The sequence below is a fragment of the Phyllobates terribilis genome, unplaced genomic scaffold (genome assembly GCF_046119375.1).
Source record: "Phyllobates terribilis strain yellow unplaced genomic scaffold, ASM4611937v1 Scaffold_3__8_contigs__length_932513732, whole genome shotgun sequence".
Classification (NCBI taxonomy): Eukaryota; Metazoa; Chordata; class Amphibia; order Anura; family Dendrobatidae; genus Phyllobates; species Phyllobates terribilis.
The window spans coordinates 418,568,593-418,582,585 of NW_027362763.1; positions in this window are offsets into that span (position 1 = coordinate 418,568,593).

Genomic DNA, 13,993 nt, shown 5'->3' on the forward strand with positions numbered 1-13,993 from the left:
TTCTAGCCTGGGAGGGGGCCAATATTCATGGAACCCTTCCTGGGCTATTAATATCAGCCCCCAGCTGTCTGCCTAGCCTTTGATAGCTATTAAAATAGGGGGGACCCCACGTCATTATTTTTGGGGTCCCCCATTTTAATAGCTAGTAAAGGCTAGGTATTCAGCTGGGGGCTGATATTAGTAGCCTGGGAAGCTCCGTGGGTATTACCCCCTTCCCAGGCTTCAAACATCTGCCCCAGCCGTCTGCTTAACCTCCGCTATAGACTAAAATTACGGGGAACCCCACGCCAATTTTTTATTTTTTTAATAAATCCTTTATTTTAACACTAAATGACAAGTACAGTAAACACTATCACTATATAATAAGTATATGTGACTGACATGTTTCTATCTATCTAATCTATATGTGATGCTCTATTCTTTCTATTCTAAATTGTTGGGTACCGATGCTGAATTGACGGCCGGCTTTTTTAAATGAGACGGATGCATGAAAACACACTATTATTTTTTTTTTAAATAAATCCTTTAGCACTAAATGACAAGTACAGTAAGCTGAGCGCTGCCATCCAGCTTGTCATCCTTCAGAGACCCTGCAGGGCGCAGGCATTATGGGAACTTCCGATTCCGGTATTCGATATTCTAAAAGCATCGGAACTCAGCATCGGATCTCCGATACTGAAATATCAGGTATCGACCGATATTCGCGGTATCGGAATGCTCAACACTACTTATGGTACTTGTTGATGTTTTTTGCTCCAAATTCTTTAAACAGGTGCACGTGATTCATGAATTTTGCGTAAACTAGAATATCCTCACATCACGGGCAGGACACGCTATCAGGATTCCCGGGTGATGGCATCAAGACTGGGTGGTCATGTGACTGCAAATATGAGATTTGAATAATGCCAGCCACAGTACGACTAGACATGTGTATCCTCGCTCAATACAAATGAACGAAGCGAGGCTTTGCATGTCTAGTCCGAATATGTCTGAAAGTATGCATATCACATACTCTAGGTCACATGACCGCCTGGTCTCGTTGCCAGCACTGGAGAATTGTGACAGCATGCGCTGTATACAAACCTGGACAACCCCATTAACATTTTAGCACAGAAGGCACATGTACTGCTAAATCTTGCAAAATTTCTGCAAAAGAAAAAAAAAAAAAATTCTGGCGTTTATAAAATCCTTCCTTAGGAGGCCTGGAGTACATTTGTGAAAAAAGATTGTGACTTTTCAAAAAGTCGCAATTGATGAATCAGCTGAAAATATCTGAAAATCGCACGCACCGACCAGCTGCTTCAAAGAAGTGATGTGCATTCATCTCCAAACAGGCGTTTTTGAAAGCCTGCAGGTCAAAAGTCTGAACAGCAAGTCGTTTTTCCATAGAAAGGATACCAGGAGTGGAACAGTTAAGGTATGTGCCCACGATGAGGAGCTGCTGTGGCCCGACCCTGCAGAACAGCTGCACGGCTTCCGCCCTCATTATGCAAATGAGGGGCTGTGATTTTTTTTTTTTTTTTTATCACATGCGGACTTTCCCCATAGATTAATGTGGCGCCCCTGAGGGTTCGGTTGCCACAGAGGTACTGCACCTCACCCAGAGGTGTGGTGTCTCCCTTCTCTCAGGTAAGGAGGGAGTGCTGCACGGGACCCCAACACCTACATCCAACACTACATTACCCCAGGCCAGCAGGAGGGGCAAGACGCAATGTAGTTTTCTGCTGAGCTCTGTCCCTGGCTGGGGTGGGGGGCACCCAAAGGTAGGGGGAACCAGTAGTGGGTGTGGGTGGAGGAAGTAGTTTAGGGGAGCACTCATACAGTAGATATATAAAAGGTAGACATCTTAAAACAGGTGGTGGTTGGAGTAGGGACAGTTCAGAGGAACAGTCTGGGAGCAGAGTCTCTGTAGGAGCTCTGCTCCACTACAAGGGCCTAGGACAGAGGCCCAGGAGGGGAGCAGGGAGTAAGCTCCGTTCTGCAGAAGGGATCCTAGGGGGGTACGGCGAGTGCAGGCGGCAGCCGTACACCCCGAAGCTGCCAAGTGTCAGGAGGATCTAGGCCGCCAGACGGGGACCGGCCGCTGGCCCAGTCGTGCAGCTTCAGGCCTCGGCTGGAAAAACCGGAGGCTTCTGGCTTCTATAGCCAGAAGCCAAACCCCCACTTCAATCCAAGTAAGGTCAAGCAGGTCTGTGCAACTCCGACTGACAGGGGGGACCTCGCAGCATCCAAACAGGATTCACAGAGGGAAGCGCAGGACAGGAGGGAGTAAGACCCAGCGTGAAGTCGGTCTAGAGAGGCACATAAGTGGGGTTCTGCCAGGTACACCCGAACTGCCTGAGGAAGGACTGGACCCCTGCTCGGTGAATGCAGTATGACGCGGGAGGCTTGAACCAGTACAGTGCACCTGTGGACTGTCTAAGAACTGTGAGTAAGTCTTGGATGACTGCACTGTACTGCCTCCGTCCCTTTCTTTCGCCGGCGCCATTTCCCTCCCTGCACTACAACGCCCAGCGCACCTCCATTTATCTACACTGCCCTGAGGCCTGCTCCACCTGTGGGGAGCCATTCCATCTCAAGCTGCCCTATCATCTGCCTCAGAGGACTGTCGCAGCGCTGGTGATCCTCACCAGACACCACAGGTGGCGTCACGACAAATCCCCTATAAATATCCCTCTTTGTGCACTGACCACCCTGGGTCACAGACCGGGCCAGCCACCGTGATCTCCCCCAAAAGCAGCCATAAGGCCCGGCTGCCGAGTACCCTACGGCCCTGGGGGCGAGTTATTAACATCAATGAGGAAAGTCCATATGCGGACCCGCAAGAGAAACTGAAATGCTGCAGGTCTGAAAGAGTCAGTTTCCGCAGGTGATCTGCAGCCTCAGATGCTCGCATAGTGGACATGGGGGATTTCTAGAAAAATCCCATTCACTATGCTGTAACATCGGGCCGCTGCGGGTTTGACACTGCATAACACACAGCACCAAACCCGCAGCATTTCCTAATCGTGGGCACTTACCCTCAGAGGAAAAGTATAATAGAAACACGTCGCCACTTCTGTATTTATCACGCACTTCGGGTTTTGGCTTACAAATATTGATGTAAAATACTGACCAAATACTGAACATGTGCACGTGGCCTTACCCAATGATGAAACACAAGTAACCTAATATACATAAAAGGTGCAGAAAATCTAACATCAAAAACGCAACAAAAGCTCATTGTGCAAACGTAGCCTTATAGGTTATATTGTTGCCTTAAAAAGTAATAATGCCCCATTAGAAAGTAATTATTCACAGACTGCCTCCCCCCATTAAAAAGTAAACATGTTCCTTTGTATCCCCTTGGACAATAACTACTTTCATATGGACACCTATAGCATTGAGCATGGCACTTTGTCATAGGATCTGGGGTATGCAAGTGGATTTGAGGCTACCACCCAGCCTGCCCCCTCCACTAGCTGTGGTACTGGAAATGACAACACTATATACACCGCATTCCAAATTATTACACAAATGATATTTTTCTCCGATTTTCCTAAATGGTCAATGCAAATAAATCAGTATAATGTTCAAATCATCAACCGTTAGAGTAGAAATCACATTTTATTGGACAAACCTCCCAATGATAACAGTATTTTTTTTTTCAAAACTAAAAAAACCCTCAAAATGCTCTGTTCCAAATTATTATGCACAACAGAGTTTCCAAACATTTTATAGGTTGGAAAGAACTGAAAATGGTCATTTGTTGAATTTGCAGCATTGAGAGGTCACATTTACTGAAATCAAAAGCTTATTCTATCAAAACATCTTAACCGGCCAAGTTACATGTTTCAATAGGACCCTTCTGTGATATCACCTTCACAATTCTTGCGTCCATTAAACTTGAGTTTTGGATAGTTTCTACTTGAATTTCTCTGCAGGATATCAGAATATGATCACACAGCTGCTGTTTTGATGTGAACTACCTCCGAACCTCATAGATCTTTTGCTTGAGAATTCTCCAAAGGTTCTCAATAGGGTTGAGGTCAGGGGAGGATGCTGGCCACCACCTTGAGTTTCTCTCCTTTTATGCCCATAGCAGCCAATGACACAGAGGTATTCTTTGCAGCATAAGATTGTTTATGGTCATACATGAAGATGATTTTCGTACGGATGGCACCGTTCTTTTTGTACTATGGACGAAAAGTAGTCAGCCAAACTCTATATAAATTTGCCAAGGTCATTTTTACACCTTCAGTGACCCTAAAAGGGACCTACCAGCTCTCTCCCTGATTCCAGCCCAAAACATGACTTCACCTCCTTGCGGAGGACGCAGTCTTGTTGGTACATGATAGCCATCCACTACTCCATCCACCTGGACCATTCAGGATTGCATGGCACTCATCAGTAAACAAGATCGTATTAAAATTAGTCTTCATGTATGTCTGGACCCGCTGCAGCCATTTCTGTCTGTGAGCATTGTTTAGGGGGGCCAACAGTAGGTTTATGCTCAAGGCAGGACTTTAATGGCAGTGGAGTCACACAGGTACTATGGCCTGTATTCGACCTGTGGTCACCTTGGAGACAATCACGTGTTGTGCCGATCGTAGGAAAGGAGCCCTCTCCTTCTATAAGCAGATCGATGCCACTATTGACAGTGGCATTAGAGGGGTTAAATTCCCGCGATCTACGCTAGCACTGATTGTGGGCATTATTGCAGGGTGTCAGCCATGATTTATAGTGGACACCCGCTGATTATAGCACCAGCACGATCATGGTGGTTTGCGGGAACACACATCCTGCAGCGCCGTACCTGTACGGCAGATGTTGTGAAGGGGTTAAAAAGGCACATACATTATTGCGCAACTTGAAAGTTAGGCAAAAGGGTAACGCTTGAGCGGGACTAGGTATGGCTACGTCTGCCGGTCTAGTAAGTGGTGTAACGTACGCCAAAATGTAATCTAGTTCCTCACTGGAGTTCATCTCTGGCAGAGGCACACGGCACTTGTAGGCAGGGCTGTGGCGTCGGTAAGCCAAACCTGCGACTCCGACTCCTCAATTTCCCTTACACCGACTCCACGACTCCGACTCCCACATATATTGCTTATATTTAAATAGATAGATAAAGTTATAGAGGGATGGATAGATAGAGAGTGGGATAGATGGAGGAATAGATAGATTAATAGAGGGATGGATAGGTAAATAGAGGGATGGCTTGATGGAGAGATAGATCGATAGAGGATAGATAGCCATATGGATGGATAGATGGAGGGATAGATGAAAGGATGGATAGATACATAGATAGAGGGATGGATAGATAGATAAATGAAAGGATAGATGAACAGATAGACGAATACATGGAGGGATAGATAGAGTGTGATAGACAGATGACAGCTACAGTCAACAAATAGTACATTGCACATATAGTTCACACATTGTACAGAGAGCACATAATAATCACCTACAATATTAGCATTAGTTACCTTCCTGTGACAGAGATGAGCAGTAGTACTTTCACTTTCTCATTTTCTCCAGCTCGGGGCCCAGGAATCGGATCCTGTGCAGGGCAGGCAACCCTCCCCCTCCTCTCTCTGGTGAAGATGGCAGAAGACAGGAGAGAGGAGAGGAGATTGCTCCCCTGCAGTCTGGAGCCGATGCAGGACGGGAGCACTGCAGCATAAAAGTGAGTTTTGATAGGTGCGTGCCCCTGCTTCTAGGGGGGGGCAGCTGCCCCCCTTGCCCCTCACTGGCTACGGCCATGATTCACACACAGCGTTTTTGCGGATCCGTTTCTTGCAGTAAAATGCAGTGACTCTGGGCATCCCAGCAAAGTCAATGGGTTTCAAAATATGACATTCAGACACATCGTTTTGTGAGGATCAGTTTTGCATGTTAGTTTGTGCGGTGTTTTTCTAATCTGCTTTTGCTATTGAAAACATTATCTATGAGCTCAAAAACCTTTCAGGTGATGCGGTTTTTTAAAAAGCTGATCTGCTTTTGCAGCTGAAAAACGTATCCTCAAAAACCGCAGAAAAAACGCTGTGTGTGAATGTAGCCTTAGATTAGGAATAGAACAGCCATTTATAGGACATTTCATAACTTTCCCAAATTCCTATGAAAAAAATATTCCCCACAAACTGCATTGAATTACTGTTCCCAATTTATTATATATTTTAGGAGTCGGAGTCGGTCCACCAAAATGAGCAAAGACTCCAACTCCACAGCCCTGCTTGTAGGATGCATATGCCTCTTACGCCACTACACCCCTTCAATAAAAGTGATGTGTACAATGACAGTGTTACAGAATTGGGCCCATAAGGTGACTGATTATGCTAAAAACCTGTTTATATCTGGAGAACATCATCTTTGCTGTATGGGGCAACATTAGCAGCAATAATTGTCTCCATTAGTAAAAATAATACACAAACAGATGGGGCCAAGTAGATTATGTGCTTCTATCATACGTGCATCTCATCAAACCTGACTGCAATAGAGAACATGGGTAAGAGGCCATAAACTGCGTCTCCAGCAGTAGTCACTAGGGGGAGCGCTTATTGACTTTCATAGCAGCTATACAAATAAATATAATTTTGAGCTACCCCTAGAGATGGCAGCCAGCTGCTGTTTTAACCCCTTAAAGTCTGTTTTTTTTATTATTTTTCCACTTTCATTTTTGCTTCCTCCCTTTATAGAAACCACATCTTTATTTTTCCACCAACATAGTCATATGATGTTTTTTTGTGTGGAATGAGTTGTAGCTTTGAATGACACCATTCATTCTATCATGCACAGTAGAAACAGGAAAAAAAAATCCAAGTGGGAAGAATGTTGACTAAAAAAAAAATAAAAAATAAAAGTCTGCCACAATAATGGCATTTCAATTTTTTTTTCTTTTTACGTTGTTTACTGTATGGGTTGATTACTTTTATGTTTTCATTGTCCAGACATTTATGGATGCAGAAATACCAGATATGTTTATTTTTAACATTTCTTTATTTTCAATGGTGGAAAAAAGGAGGCAATTCAAAGTTTTGTATTTAAAAAAAAATTCTACACAGTTTTAGTTCTTTCAAGAGCAATCACTTGATCACATACTGTTGTATTGCAGTATATAGTTTTACAGTATGTAGTGAAAATCATCCATAGTAGTACCAAGATGGTAGCGACAAGAGGCTTAAACATGTACCTGGCTGCCAAGGTAACCCATCGGTTACCCACGATCGTGTTGCGGGAAGCTGATGCATGCAAGCACCATTTAAATGCCGCCATCAGACACGTCTGCATTTAGCAGCTAATTTAGGTTTCTTGGGTTTAAGTTTTTTTACATGTACTTTTAGTGTGTTTTTGACGCTGCAGTTTGTCTTTTTTTGGTGTCAAGTTTTAATAAATCTACTTTAGTTTTGATACATCCTGGTATTTGACTTCTAACTATATCTCAATTCTGTTAAGTGTGGATTCCATACGTTTTTAGTGCATTTCCGCACACAAAACTCTGCAAAACTCTTGCCGGTATGCCGATTTAAATTAGGCACCGCAAGTCAGTTTATGCTGCATAAAAAAAACAGTATGCATGAGATTTCTTTAAATCCCATCCACTTTGTTGGAGTTGTAAGCATACATGTGCACAATTAGGAATATCAGCGCTTTGGACGCAGCTCACCTGTGCTGCGTCCAAAACGCTGCGTTCTACATTAGAAGGACAGTGGATGGGATTTATAGAAATCCTATGACCACTGTGCTTCTATTTGAAGCTGTGTAAACTCACCGATGGTCCGGGTTTACAAGCCGCAGCATGTCAATTTCTGTTGCGGAGACACAATTTCCACAATAGAGTGTATAGGATGCGTTAAATCCGCATGGTTCACTGAACACATGCAGATTTACCTGCGTGATTGGAACGAAGAGTTTTGGATGCAGTGAATATACGCTGCTTCCAAAATGCTGATATTTCCTGATCGTGGGCACACACTCTAAGACATTGTGTTTTTGGCACAGCGTAAAAAACGGGGATTAGTCCTACCGGTACTCAGGTGTTCAGGAGTCCAACCTAACAGCATCATGGATGTCGTGCTTCTTATCCTAATAGGGACAGGAAACACACTAGAGGTTAAAAGACCTCTCCCACACACACCCCTTAGTGCTTTTTCCAAGTACCACAACAGGAAGGATGATACTATGTTTTTTTGAATATCCATACAACGTTAAATCACATTAGTACTAGAAATTCGTAAGGTGGGGAAACGAACAGTGCTGTCAGGATGGACTCCTGGAAACAATTACCGGTAGGACTAATCTCGGTTTTTCAAGACGTCCCTCCTGACAGCACCATGGAGAATACCAAAAGTATGACATCTTAGGGTAGGACTACTGCCTGGAGAACTTTTCTACCAAAAGCAGTTTGTTGACCTGACCATACATCCAATTTATAATGCCTGCAGAAGGTATTTAGGCTGGACCAAGTTGCTGCCCTGCAAATCTGTTCTACAGAAACACCTGCTCTTTCTGCCCAGGACATGGAGACTGCTCTAGTTGAATGGGCTTTTAAGCCCACAGGAGGAGGTATTTTTTCTGAAACATAGGCTAGGGATATTCTGGATGTAATCCATCTTGCTATAGTTTTTTTCCCCCCTTATTTCTGCCTCCGCATTGAATAAATAGATGTGTCCTGTCTCCAATCCAGAGTGGCCTCTAGGTAGAGAATGACAGCCTGCCTTACATCCAAAGAATGGAAGAACTGCTCTTTTTGGCTTTTACGGTGCTGAAAAAAAGAGGGCAATACCACTTCCTGAGATTCATGTTCTGGGTAGAAAACTACTTTGGGCAGGAAAGCTGGATCTAAGGACTTCGGTTCTCTAGGATCTGAAGGTATGGATCCTGTACTGACAAGGCCTGTATTTCCCCGATTCTCTTGGCGGAAGTGATGGCTACTAAAAATGCTGTTTTAAAAGGAAAGTCTAGCAATGTGTATGTCAACTGCAAGCTCATAGGGATGTTTGGGGAAGGCATTAAAAGGACTAAATTTAAGTTCCACGAGGGCATAGATTTTTTTCACCATGGGTCTTAGCCTTTCACCCATGGGTGGGCAGATTCTTCAAAGCCGTTCAAAGACTAAAGGAAAGTGAAAGAAAACACTAAAGGCTGATATTTAGACTTTTTAATCCCTTATTAAACTCTGCTTGTAGGAAGTCTAATATTTTAGGAATATCTGGTCGAGACGCATCTATAGAAGAACAGCCACATTCAGAACAGAATCTCTTCCAGATCTTGTTGTAAATGGCCAAGGTGACTGGCTTCCTGCTTGCCTGTATTGTGGATATCACCTGATCCGATAGGAAGATCCTAAGATCCTGGGGCCTTTCAGGATCCAAGACGAAAGGTGAAGTCTCTCCAAGTCGTGGTGAAGAACTGGGCCCTGAAGAAGCAGATCTTTCCTCTGAGGGAGCAGGATAAGTTCTTCTAGGGCCATGTTTCTTAATAGTGGGAACCAACTTTTTTTGGCCAGAAAAGAACTATCAGAAGTACTTTTGCCTGGTCCTCCTGAATTTTTCTGAGAATCCTTGAGATCAAGGCTATTGGTGGGAAGACATGATAGAGTCCAGCTCCAAACTTTGTTTAAGGCATCGATCTTCTTGGGTTTGTCCGTAGGGTTCAAGGAGTAAAACCATTCGACCTTCAAATTTTTTTCTGGTTGCAAAGAAGTCCATTTGAGGAAAGCCCCAACGCTGACACAGCTGCTGGAATACCTCCACATTTAATTCTCCCTCGGTAGGCCAAATCTTCGTCCTGCTTAGATAATCTGCCATTCTGTTCTGGCATCCTTCCAGATGGACCACTGGAATTGACAAGACTGTCCTCTCTGCCCAGGAAAAGATCTATTAGACCAGATCCTGAAGTGTACAAGGTCTTAGGCCCCCCTCGGTGACGTAAAAAAAAATACAGTCGTTACGTTCAACAGAATCTTTACATGCGTTTTTTTTTAGCAATGGTCGACTCTGTTTTAAAGCTTCCCATACCGTGCAAAGCTCCCTGTAATTTGAAGTCTGGGGTTGGATTCCGGAGGCCAGACCCCACTAAAAATTTTCCTTCTAGATGGGCTCCCCATCCCCATTTGCTTGAGTCAGTGGTAATTGTGACACAGGGAGAGGAAATCCATGAAATACCCAACTGAAGGTTTTCGGGGATGGTCCACCAGACCAGAGATCTCCTTACCACTAGGGATAGGTACATTTCGCTGTCTAGGGTTACTTGCTGCCTGTTCCAGAAGGATAGAATAGCCCTTTGAAGATCCCATGTGTGGGACTGACTCCATCGGACACAGGGGATACAGAATGTTAAAGGTGTCTATAATCTTCATCGCCATCCTGATCCAACATCGGCTTCTTAAAAATAGGCAGATCTTGTTGCTTACCATATTTGTTTCTCTGCTGGTAAAAATGAAACTACAATGGAATCTAAAAGGACACCCGGGAATATCTTCCTGGTTCCTGGAACCAAATCAGATTTCCAATTTAGGATCCAACCCAGACTCAAGTGTTGAAATTGATACTTCCAGGTGGTTCCGTAGCTCCTCTACGAAGTTGGCCACCAGCAAGAAATAGTCTAGGTAGGGAACTACACTGCTCAAAAAAATAAAGGTAACACTCAAATAACACATCCTAGATCTGAATGAATGAAATATTCTCATTCAATACTTTGTTCTGCACAAAGTTGAATGTGCTGACAACAAAATCACACAAAAATCATCAATGGAAATCAAATTTATTAACCAATGGAGGCCTGGATTTGGAGTCATCCCCAAAATTAAAGTGGAAAAACACACTACAGGCTGATCCAACTTTGATGTAATATCCTTAAAACAAGTCAAAATGAAGCTCAGTATTGTGTGTCGCCTCCACGTGCCTGTATGACCGCCTTACAAAGCCTGGGTATGCTCCTGATGAGCTTGCGGATGGTCTCCTGTGGGATCTCCTCCCAGACCTGGACTAAAGCATCCGCCAACATCTGGACAGTCTGTGGTGCAACGTGATGTTGGTGGATGGAGCAAGACATGATGTCCCAGATGTGCTCAATCGGATTAAGGTCTGGGGAACGGGCGGGCCAGTCCATAGCTTCAATGGCTTCATCTTGCAGGAACTGCTGACACACTCCAGCCACATGATGTCTGGCATTGTCCTACATTAGGAGGAACCCAGGGCCAACCGCACCAGCATATGGTCTCACAAGGGGTCTGAGGATCTCACCTCGGTACCTAATGTCAGTCAGGCTACCTCTGGCAAGCACATTGAGGGCTGTGCGGCCCTCCAAAGAAATGCCACCCCACACCATTACTGACCCACTGCCAAACCGGTCATGCTGAAGGATGTTGCAGGCAGCAGATCGCTCTCCATGGCGTCTTCAGACTCTGTCACGTCTATCACATGTGCTCAGTGTGAACCTGCTTTCATCTGTGAAGAGCACAGGGCGCCAGTGGCGACTTTGCCAATCCTGGTGTCCTGTGGCAAATGCAAAGCGTCCTGCGCAGTGTTGGGCTGTGAGCACAACCCCCATCTGTGGACGTCAGGCCCTCAGAAACAGATTCCATGAGGGTGGTATAACAGTTTGTACAGACACATACACATTTGTGCCTGCTGGAGGTCATTTTGCAGGGCTCTGGCAGTGCTCCTCCTGTTCCTCCTAGCACAAAGGCGGAGGTAGCGGTCCTGCTGCTGGGTTGTTGCCCTCCTACGGCCCCTCCACGTCTCTGGACACTACGCTGACAGACACAGCAAACCTTCTTGCCACAGCTCGAATTGATGTGCCATCCTAGATGAGCTGCACTACCTGAGCAACTTCTGTGGGTTGTAGAGTCCGTCTCATGCTACCACGAGTGTGAAAGCACAACCAACATTCAAAAGTGACCAAAACATCAGCCAGAAAGCATTGGTACTGAGATGTGGTCTGTGGTCCCCACCTGAAGAATCACTCCTTTATTAAGGGTGTCTTGATAATTGCCAATAATTTCCATCTATTGTCTATTCCATTTGCACAACAGCATGTGAAATGGATTGTCAGTGTTGCTTCCTAAGTGGACAGTTTGATTTCACAGAAGTTTGACTTACTTGAAGTTATATTCTGCATAAGTGTTCCCATTTTTTTTGTGAGCAGTGTAGAATGATGTCTCTTTCAGTTAGGTAGGCTACGATTTCTGCGATTAATTTCATGAAGACCCAAGGTGCCGAGGACAGACCGAAGGGAAGACACTGAAATTGGAAGTGGCAGTTCTGGTCCCGGAATCTTATTGCAAACCTTAGGAATTTTTGACAGCAACAATGTATTGGAACATGGTAGTATGTCTTTTTTTAGATCTAACGTGCACATCCCTGCATTCCTGTCTATTAAAGGGGATGTTCGTCTTTATGGACTCCATTATGACTCTTTTGCACTTTAATTTAAAACCATTAAATCGGTGGATATAGTACCAGCCTCACCAGAGGGCTTTTTGATGGTGAAAAGGCTTGAGTAGTGATCCTGACCTCTCTACCTAGGGAATAGGGTCTATTACGCCTGATTTTAAATAGTTCTCTTATATCTAACCAAATAGGGAAACTGGTTGCTGGAGAGTGAGGATCTGTTCCAATAAATCTTTCAGGTGGCACCTGGACAAATTATCATATATCCCTGTGAAATGGTTTTTAGAGTCCACTGGTCTTGGGATATGTTCTGCCAGTACCCCTGCAAACTGCCTTAGCCACCCTTACACCAATGGAGTCATTGCCTCCTTGATCCTGAGTGAAAAAGGGGAGCTCTACCCCTACCCCCCTTTGGGGTAGCTCCATCTGCTGGACTTCCACTTTCCCCGATAATCCTGCCTCTGGGAAGGACAGGATCTCTGAAAGGGCTGAAATTTCCTGGGTCTATATTCCAGAAAACTTTTTTTGATCGATCCACAGATGCATGGACCTCGCAACTGAGGTAGCGTCTAGGTTTGCTTTCATTATTGCCGTTGAGGCTTCCCAGACTCTTTTTAGAAGACCATCAGCCTTCCTGTCCATGGGTTCCCTGAGGCTTGAAGAATCCTCAAAAGGAATGGAGGTCTTTTTGGCAACCAGGACGTCAATTTTTGGGATCTCTTCCCAGGTCTTTATATCTTCTAGTTCGAAAGGTAGACTAATCCTGAAGTCACAGGGTATAACAAGTCTTTTCTCATCTTCCCATTCTTCCAGGATCATGGCACGAATGTGATTGTTTACCAGAAAGATTTTATGCCTTTGGGATCTCAGGCCTCCAAACATTTCATCCTGGATTGACAGATTTATGAGCTTCTTCCACCTGCATAATGCTTCTGACTGCTCATAGGAGCTTGTCTGTCAGATCTTTTTTACCCTCTTCCGGAGGTTCTGAAGTTACCTCCCCCTCTTCATCCTGATCCGAACCAATGGATTGTAGGTCTTCTTGTGAACTTAGTTCTATCTCCCATCTTGGTCTCTTAGCACGTGGACTAGATTGAGATGTATGTGGGGAAACGAGACTAGAGATAGAGGCTTGGACCTCCTCTCTGATCATGGACCTTATGTCAGACAGGAAATTAGGCTGTTCGTCCCCGATGACCTTAGATGCGCAACCGTTACAAATCTGCTTCTTGCATGGTCCGAGCAATTTTACACTGCAGATGGCATATCTTCTGGTTTTCCCTGAGGCCTTGCTGGCCCTTTTAGGTGCTGATATTTATGTAGCAGGGGCTCCACTGTCCTAGATTTTTAAACAACGGGGAAGATACTCAGTATACATGAAAAAAAACTTTGTGAGTAATCTTATTATCAGTACTCACAATTACCATGGTTTGCTCAACAGGGACATTTGCACAACCTGCATCCTCCATTGTGTTGACTATGTCAGCAGTGCCTCCAGTAGACAATAGTAATCCTTTTATATTACCTTGTCTTCCTTTTGCAGATCTTTTCTGTTCCACCCTGGAATGTGCGCCGGGTCCGGAAGCATGTGCTGTCGGTGCTCTCCAGTGACGTCACCGGAA